Source organism: Orycteropus afer, unplaced genomic scaffold, assembly GCF_000298275.1.
Source record: "Orycteropus afer afer isolate SDZICR_OR568_19922 unplaced genomic scaffold, OryAfe1.0 scaffold00068, whole genome shotgun sequence".
NCBI classification, from domain to species: domain Eukaryota; kingdom Metazoa; phylum Chordata; class Mammalia; order Tubulidentata; family Orycteropodidae; genus Orycteropus; species Orycteropus afer.
The window spans coordinates 5,478,887-5,488,248 of NW_006921655.1; positions in this window are offsets into that span (position 1 = coordinate 5,478,887).

Below are 9,362 nucleotides of genomic sequence, written 5' to 3' on the forward strand. Positions count from 1 at the left end.
GTAAAGAGGGTTTAGAGTTTGAAGCGGGAGGTTTTATGGTTATTGGATGAGTATGTTTTCTTCTATTGAGTGAGAAAAGATATTGGCAGAGAAGGTGGGAGTGGAAGAAGGAAAGCTTGGTGTTGCTAGGGCCAGTTTCTAGGGCTTTGAGCAGGCTATTTTTGATGACGTATCTATTTGCAAGACTGCAGCTCAACTTCAGGAAAGATTCTTATTATTAGAGCATCACAAATTTCCACCAATTTCAGGCACACTCAAAGATCCCGCCACCGCGGTGGCCCCACAGCGCTAAAGAACGTCTCCAAGACAAAAATCCCGGGAGTGCGATTTCTTCCCTCTCCCTGTTCCTTCTGTCCGAGGTGCTAACATAATCCCACCAGATCACTAATGGCCAGCTCTGGAGTTTGTCTGTGATACCACCCAGCTGCAACGCCAAAGATGCATGCAGTTTGAGCTGTGGGTCAGGTGAGTACCTGCTAGTGACCTGCGGTCCCGATATCCGTGACAAAGAAAAGCACGAAGTCTCCCAGTCTGACCCTAGTCTACTCTGTGGCCCGCTGGGAGGGAGGGAGCTACCCTTCCTGTCACAATAGTAAGTTTTCCTCCAAATCTCAGCAGAGGTGTCCGTGCCCACAGCCAGCCCCCAGGAGACCCAAATTACCTCCAAAAAATCAAGATGAGCTGCTGGAAGCAGGTCTCTGCTGCTGCCCGCCGGAATATTAGAGTGGTCACTGGTAAGCTGTTATAAGGCGTCCTCCCTTTTGGCTCAGGGATCTCAGGTGGGTGCCCTAGTCCAGCACACAGTGACTGCTCCAGAAGAGTTTCCAATGCCTCTCTCGGGTGCCCGTCCGTCCATCCTCCTCCAGTAGCTCTTTCCCAAATAATCTCTCTGTGCCTTTCCTCTAATTCTGTTCTTCTGTGTTTGATGTACTCTGAATCTATGAGCTGTTCAGAGCAGTGAAATTCCTAATTTAAACTGTTGTGGCTAGTTTTCCAAGAACTTAGATGTCAGACGGAAAAAGCAGGCTGCTCACTGGCTTGACTCCATTTTGAACTTATATAATATCTTTCATTGTCCCTAATGCTGGTTATCTCCTTGAAGTCTAATTTATGAAAAATTAATATTGCCATTCCTACTCTTTTTTGGTTGCCATTAGCTTGATGTATTTTTTTCCCAATCCTTTGATTTTTAATTTAATTTTATTACCGTATTTAAGGTGAGAGTCTTCTAGGCAGCATATTGATGGGTCCTGATTTCTTATCCATTCTGCCACTCTCTTTCTCTTTACTGGTTATTTAATTCATTCACATTCAGTGTAATTAATGATAAATGTGGATTTCCTGCTGTCACTCCTATGGGTTTTTCATTGTGGTGTTGATGGTATCTTTGTTCTGAACATTTTTCTGTGCTGAATTCATTTTGGGATGAGCAGGTACTGTCCACTGTCTGTCATTGATCCAGTGGTGCAGGAGCAAGTGGTGGTACTCACCTACTGGCTGAGATGGTAAAGTGATAGGTGTAGTAAATATGGCTGATGTGATTCCCTTGAGATCTGTCCACACTGCGTCTCTATCAGAGTGTGGATTTTGTGAATTTGGTTTCTCCTTGCCTGTGTATGATGTCTTCTGTGCTTCAAAAAGGCCACACTTCATCAGGTCCAGTCTTCTTCTTTCTCTCCATTCACTGGTCTTGCTCCATCTCCCTTTCCCATCAGTGCTCAATCTAATTCTTTATTCTCTCATTTGATGGTCAGAGTTCCAGGGTTATTAGTATCTGTTTCACTCAGTTTTGCTGGGTCTCTGTTAAGGAGGTATTGGCCAAAGTGTGTTAGCAGGACATTATCTTGTCTCCACCTCACAGAGTTTGTTGTTGTTGGGTGATGTTGAGCTGACTCTGACTCTTAGTGACTCCATGTGACAAAATAGAATTGCCCCATAGGGTATTTTTGACTGTAATCTTTGTAGAAGCAGATCACCAAGGTATTTCTCTCACAGAGACACTGTCTGGGTTTGAACCCCCAATCTTTTGGTTATAATAGTGCTTATCTACAGATAGCCTTTTGCAAAGATGAATTTCATACCTTCTTCTCCTTGGTAATACTTGGAAAGTGATCCATACATGAATTTTAGAGTTGTTTAATTGTGGACTGGGCCTCTGTAGTTCTGTATTACACTAAGCATGGTACTACCTGAATTTAGAATGGATTCCTATACACTGAATTTGTGAGCCAATATCAAAAGCTGGAGCTGGAAAAATAATATGTGAAAGCTTGTTTGTACACTTAGGGCCATCAGCCTCAGCTATATGTATCCTTAAACCCAGAATGAAAAAACAAATATCATTCTACAAATTTTAAAATATGATTTTCTAATAAATTTTCTTATGTACCCTGTCAGTTAAAATTCTTAAACTCTTGTGATACAGAAATCCTCATTTTGCTGAAAATCTTGTCATCAAAAAGATATTTAAAAATTAACTACAGAATATAATGTTATATGCTGAATGACTTCAGTGTCACTGGGGTGACACTAAATTTCCAAAGAAAGGATAAATTCATGCTACTGCTTTTAAGATTGTTACCCAAATTTACCTGGAAAATAATATTATTAGTCTATGAGTCTGGACAATGCTTCCTCAGGCAACAGATACAAAACACAATCATTAATATTAGTGAGTCTGCAATAATAATAATCTTTTCCTCCCTTACCATCTTACTTTGTTAGCTAAATGAGTATTGTATACTTGAAAGCTTTAGCACATCAGCTAACAATGCACTTTTCATTATTCAAATCTCAAAGAAAGATCTTCTTAATAATTTTTTCTGCTCTAAAGATAAGATTGTCATAAATGTCCAGGCATATATGATTAGAATTAAATCATTTGTATACAAAGTAGCTTAGAAACTAGCAAAAAACACCTCAGACTTCCTGTATTCTATTCTTTATTCATGATGCCATGCTGCAAGTTATTTTGTGGTGGCAGCACTCTATTTATTGTACAATTATGTCATGTTATTTTCCTATTGCCACAAAGCTTTCATGAAGTACACTCCATATATGCCTGGAGAGTTTACCTTCTATGAATATTTGCATTAAATAAATGAAAATTCACCTCTTTCTACAGATATCATGCAGAGACACAAAAGTGTTCCCTGCTATTAGAAATGGGCTCGTACAGACTATAAAAATTGTAAATTAATTTTTGCTTGATTTGTTCCATTTATATAAAATAGATGGAACGTGCAGCTTATGAAAATGTGTTTATTTAACCAGAAACCACAAATATTTTTAAGAATACACTTTCTTATTTAACTTCTCATTCCAGGGTAATTTTTATGAATGTTCATAGTGATTTTATTGAAGTGAAAGTTCAAATAAATGGGCCAGTGGGATTCTGCAAGATTTTTTTTTCCAACAAAATGTTTGTTTTGGATAGAACATAAGTTTAAAGCTATGATTGATAGATGGTTGAAATATGATGTTTGCAAAATCAGAGAGACCAGATTCAGGGCAACTTTACTCTGAATATTTAATAGTCCAAGTCATTGTAACCTCTAATGGATAATGGAAAGCACCTAATATATTTTTTATTGTGATTAAAAATTCCCATGTGGCCATACCTTTCTTTATTTGCCACCTCAGCAAAAGAAAGCTGGATCCTTTATTTATGTAGTAATTATTCAGAAACGTTACAGAACCAAATCAAAATGGCAATGTCCATGGTGAACATTGGTGCATGCGTGCTGTTCCCCACAAAAGCCACATGAATATACATATATATAATATAATAATTACTATTTTGAAATAGAAATTAAATAACAGCTGAAGAAAAAATTGCATCTGGAGAAATGAAGACTGAGAGCAAATTTATTTTGGTTATCCTGTCGGTAATTCATGCTGGATAATCATGATCCCAGCAGTTAATGACCTCTACTCTGATACATTAAGTCCAACCAAAGATAATGGTGTCCTGGGTAAATTAACAAACCCAGTGGTAAACTTGCTTCCAGTTCAGCAGGAGACAGTGTGCAAATTAGCATTAGTTCTTAATAAGATCAGTGTCCTGCAATCTCCAGTTCTACAGTGTTCATAGTGCTGTCTCTTTTCAGGTGAAAATTTCCTCTCCTGAGAAGCCTTATACGATACATTCTCTTGACAGAGATTGTTGTCATCCTAATCATTCCCCTACTTTAAAACTTCCTCTGTTTTTTCCACTCTCATGCTGTGAAGGCCGCTGTGAGTTGTTGAGAATGATTATTCATTTATAAGCTTCTTTAATAACATTTTTGTTAGATGTTGAGGTTCCCAACAGAGTCAACCAAGAATTTGATTTTATAATTATAACTATTCTTGCCAAAGTTATGGTCAGTGAATGGGGACTCTTGGTGGAATTTACTAATCAATGATTTACATCTCTTTTAGAAAAGAGCATTTATATTTTCTTAAATAAATGAAATGCCACTTGCACAAGTAGGTACTGAGTTATTTCAGAGGACACCAGGTATTTTTAGCTGTTCGTGCCTGTCCTGGATTATAGCTGGAAAGAGATAAGACCTGCAAGGAGAGATTTTGTCATAAAAAAATGGTGATGAGTGTTATTTTAAAAATCTGTTTTAAAGGTATGTTTCACTACTGGGTTTAGAAAATTGTACATTTTTAAAAGCAATTATTTCCACACACACACACACACACACACACACAATCCTGTGATAACATATAGTATTGTGAACATCTGCTATGCCAATTCAAATTAGATATATTTGGCTTTTATATAGTACTTGCCAAAAATTATGTATGGTGTATTAGTATTTCAAATAATTGGCACTTAAGTGCCTAAACAAAGTCTGTGTGTACATATGCTTGTGTGTGTGTATGTGTGTGTGCTTGTGCTTGTGCATGTAACCACCTATGTTAGAGTTCAGACAGTTGGCAATGAAAGTCTGCATGCATATTTGCATGGGTATGGGATGTTGGGGATACATGTTCTCACACATTATCTGTCAAAAGTTTGGGAAGTAAAAAAAAAAAAAGTTAAATACATAGATCTTGTCTGAAGAATCCTCTCACTGTAAAATGTTTACCTTTTGTGACACATACTATTATTTCATGATTATGTTAAAATACTCTTTAAGAGTTTTACATGTTAACCAGCTACTAAGAATGCCTTAATAGAGTACTAATTTTTGTTAGAGGTGTCTCGACAATTTGAATTTTATATGCATGCATTATGTTTTCTTAAAATGGGAAAATTATGCATCTGAAGGAATCTGTCTAGAATAATGGGGTTCTATAGAGGTTACTTTAATCACGTTCTCCAGCAGTTATAGCTGTTTTACATCTTATTTGCAACAAAAGGGAACTCTAATTATCTTCAAAAAGAGCATAAAATGGTGTGTCTTGCTGCTGATGTAATGTTGATTCCTGAACACTGCTGATAGGAACTGACAACTAAATGCATGTCACACTTTTCAGAAATCAGCCATAGTGACAGGATAACCACCTTTTGTGACCTAGGAGCCCAGAGAGGGAGTATATATTTGCCTGTTAAGTAGAAACAATTTGCAGTCTTTCTTTTTTAAAATAAAAATATACTTGTCCCTGGGTTAGAAATAATTTATTTTCTAATGTTAAACTTGCTTATGTTGTGTGATTTAAATTTTAGAAGGCACCTACTGTAAAGTATCCAAAGGGTATTCAGTCTCAGCTCAGACCATTGGAGAGGAGAGTAGCCTGAACCCCTTACTCCTCATCACTTTGTCGCTTTTCTCTTTGGCCTCAGACATAGGTGACTATATATTTATGCCCAATACTGGAGTCCTGCATATATGATTAACATGTGCTTGCAGTTTTATTTCCAACTCACGCAGATCTCATTTATAAATACAAATGAGATGCATATAGCCTATTACGAAATATTAAAATTAGAATTGAAAAGAAGATTGCATGTTTTAAGTCCAGCTGCAGTAGTCATGTTATACAGTGTTCGTAAGATTGAACTGGTCGACTCTGAGCCCCAGATATGAAATTAATCAGTGCAGGTCTATAATATACTGCAAATAACCAACCTGCACCAGAAGACTTGATTTAAGGTTCACATTTAGTGTTGGTGAGCTGGTCTAGAAAAGAAGTTATACTCATCCACACATGGCATGTTCAAACATAGAGAACTCAACCTCAAAACTAAAGTTAAACTTTTGTGGACAATAAAACTCATACTTTATATTCATGTAGACTTTTCTATACAAGAGTGACATGACATCAGATCCTGTTGCTCCTATCTGTCTTTACTCCTCTCTTGCTTAGAGTGAGAGACTGGGGAGGGAGATCAGAGGTAAAGAGCAGGAGAGACATTTACCTATATTATATACATAATTACAAAAAATACATCATTATTATGACTTTTACATAAGATGAAATTTTTAATGACATCTGAATTTTGAAAATACAATGCATATGTGTGGCTCAACTATTTACAGAGTCGATTAATCTACTTTTGGAATTAAATTGACATTCCTCTCTTCCCTTTGTTCAGCTAGCTTTCAAGTTTTCAATAATAGAGTTTCAATATAAAGGGTAATAGTAGGCAGAGAGAGAGAGAGAAAGAGAGAGAGAGAAGTGGAGGAGATATAAATCTGAAATCAAATTTGATGAAAGTATAAATAAGCTTAAAGAATGACTTTTCATTTAGAACTATTTGCACCTTTTACTACAAATTATAGAGTCCCTGGGTTGTGCAAAAGGTTACACACTCAACTACTACCTGAAAGGTTCATAGTTCAAACCCAGCCAGCAACCCAAAAGCAACCCATAAAAACAAGCTTTGCAATCTGCTTTCAAAAGGTCACACTTTGAAAACCCAATGGAGCATGAGGCCACCATGAGTTGCAATTAACTTGTTGGCAATTTACAACAACAATTACAAAATATAGTAAATCAAAAGTGGCCATGAATGAAACTCTACATTTGAGAAAATATTATAATTCAAATGTATTCCTCCATTCATCCAATAGAAATTACTTCAACGTATCTCAAGTACACCAGCTGCTGAAGGAACAGCAGTAAGCAAGACAGACTAAGGAGACCATTGACATTAGGAAGATACAGAGTATAATTAATAATTGAATTATAATCATGATAAGGCCAAGGGAGATTGCAAGCTACTAGGAAGTCAGGAAAGATATTGTTGAGGCAACAATTATAGGCTGCAGAGGAATTAACTAAAAGAACTTGGTAGGAAGTGAGAATGACTGTCTATGTTGGCAGCAGCTGTGAATAGAGTGAGGTGGAGTAAATGGCACTGTCACTGAATTGAGCCATTATTATACTCCATTGTTGTTGAGAACAGTAAGATTTTTCACTGGTCTTAACTTATGAATGCAAGGAGAGTGTTTTGGGTGCTCTGTGATGATAGAAAACCATTTTGTGCTTTCACTGTCCAAACAAATTAATTCCTTTTCATTGTTGTTTATATAGACTTTGGAATCTAAGAAGAGTAGCTCTAACAATTTCGAACTGTACAACTGGGCAATTTATTCCACCTTTTGGAGTCTCCATTCCATCATTTGTCAAAAGAGATAACCTACCTTACGTGTTACTGGGAAGAGTAAAATCCTTTATCTTTACCGATATAAACCAGGTATGATGCTATCTACATATACAATATACATACTTTTAGCATCATACCTGGCATAAAATAGGTACTCACAGAAAAATATCCCTTGTAGAATGATATTAGTGGAAAAAAGTTTCCTGGAAGAGATTTGGAGATAAAACCAGAAAAAATAAATAAATTCTTTGATGAAATGGGGGAACAGAGCTACTCCTAGGTTACCTGCTATCTAAAAGTATTTCACCCAGGATTCATTTATTTAGTGCTCATCTCTAAAGCTGATCCATTAAATAACCAATCTGGTTCCAGCCCTGGAATATAATTTCTCCAAACCACAAACCTTCATTCTACCTTTGTATGGTTTACCTAAAAATTTCACCAAAGTTGTTCTATGGGATATTAATACACACTATATGTAAAAAATAAAAGTTTCTCATTTACCTTACAAGTATCCTTATCCCCAACTTGAAGTTGAAGACAATTAAAACAAGTCCCCAAAAGCCAAATTATGGCCTTGAAAATATCCCTCCTGAATTTAGAGACCGTCTAAAGAGTAGATTTGAGATTCATTGAACACCAATGACTGAAAACCAGAAGAATTGAGGGATGACATCAAGAACATCATCCATGAAGGAAGAAAATGGTCATTAAAAAGACAAGAAAGGAAGAAAAGACTAAAATGGATGTCAGAAGAGACTCTGAAACTTGGTTTTGAGTGGAGAGTAGCTAAAGCAAATGGAAGAAATGACAAGATATAAGACCTGAACAGAAGATTTCAAAGGGCAGCTCAAGACAAAGTCAATTATTATAATGAAATGGTGGAAAGCCAAAAGGGAACAACACACTTGGCATTTCTCAAGCTGAAAGAACTAAAGAAAAAGTTTAAGCCTTGAGTTGCAATATTGAAAGATTCTATAGGCAATATATTGAATGATGCAGGAAACATCAAAAGAAGATCCATGGAATACACATAGTCACTGTACCAAAGAGAATTGGTCAATGTCCATCCATTTCAGTAGATGGTATGTGAACAAGAACCAATGGTGTTGAAGGAAGAAGTCAAAGCTGCACTGAGAGAAGTGGAGAAAAGGCTCCAGGAATAGATGGAATACCCATTGAGATGTTTCAACAAATGGATGTCACACTGGAGGCACTCACTCGCCAATGCCAAGAGATTTGAAAGACACCTACCTGCCCAACTGACTGGAAAAGATCCATATTTGTACCCATTCCAAAGAAAGGTGATCCTACAGAATGTGGAAATTATCAAACAATATCATTAATATAACACACAAATAAAATCGTACTGAAGATAATTAAAAAAAAAAAAAACAAAGTTATAGCAGTATATTGACAGAGAACTTCCAGAGATGCAAGCTGGATTCAAAAGTGTATGTGGAGAATTAACACAGACACAGAAGATAATCTTGGACCCCTGAGCCTTGAAGGGAAGGATACAAAAGTGGAGGACTAAACCCCAACTAGCAGAAGATATTGCATGAAAATACCAAAAAAAGGAGACACATGGAGCTGCGGTCTGGCAGGACCTGAGCAACCCTGACAGCACAGGCACAGATGACAAGGCTTGGAGATTCCCGAGTAGTGGTAGGACCTAAGAATTAACCCAAAAATCATCCTGCTAGCCAGGGACTGCATGGACTGTGCACGGTGGCTGGGGAACAAACTGAGAGGGTGAAGAGAAAGGTGGGCTGAGTTGTGGACTTTTGCTGGTCCGGAAGGCACCGCCATTTTG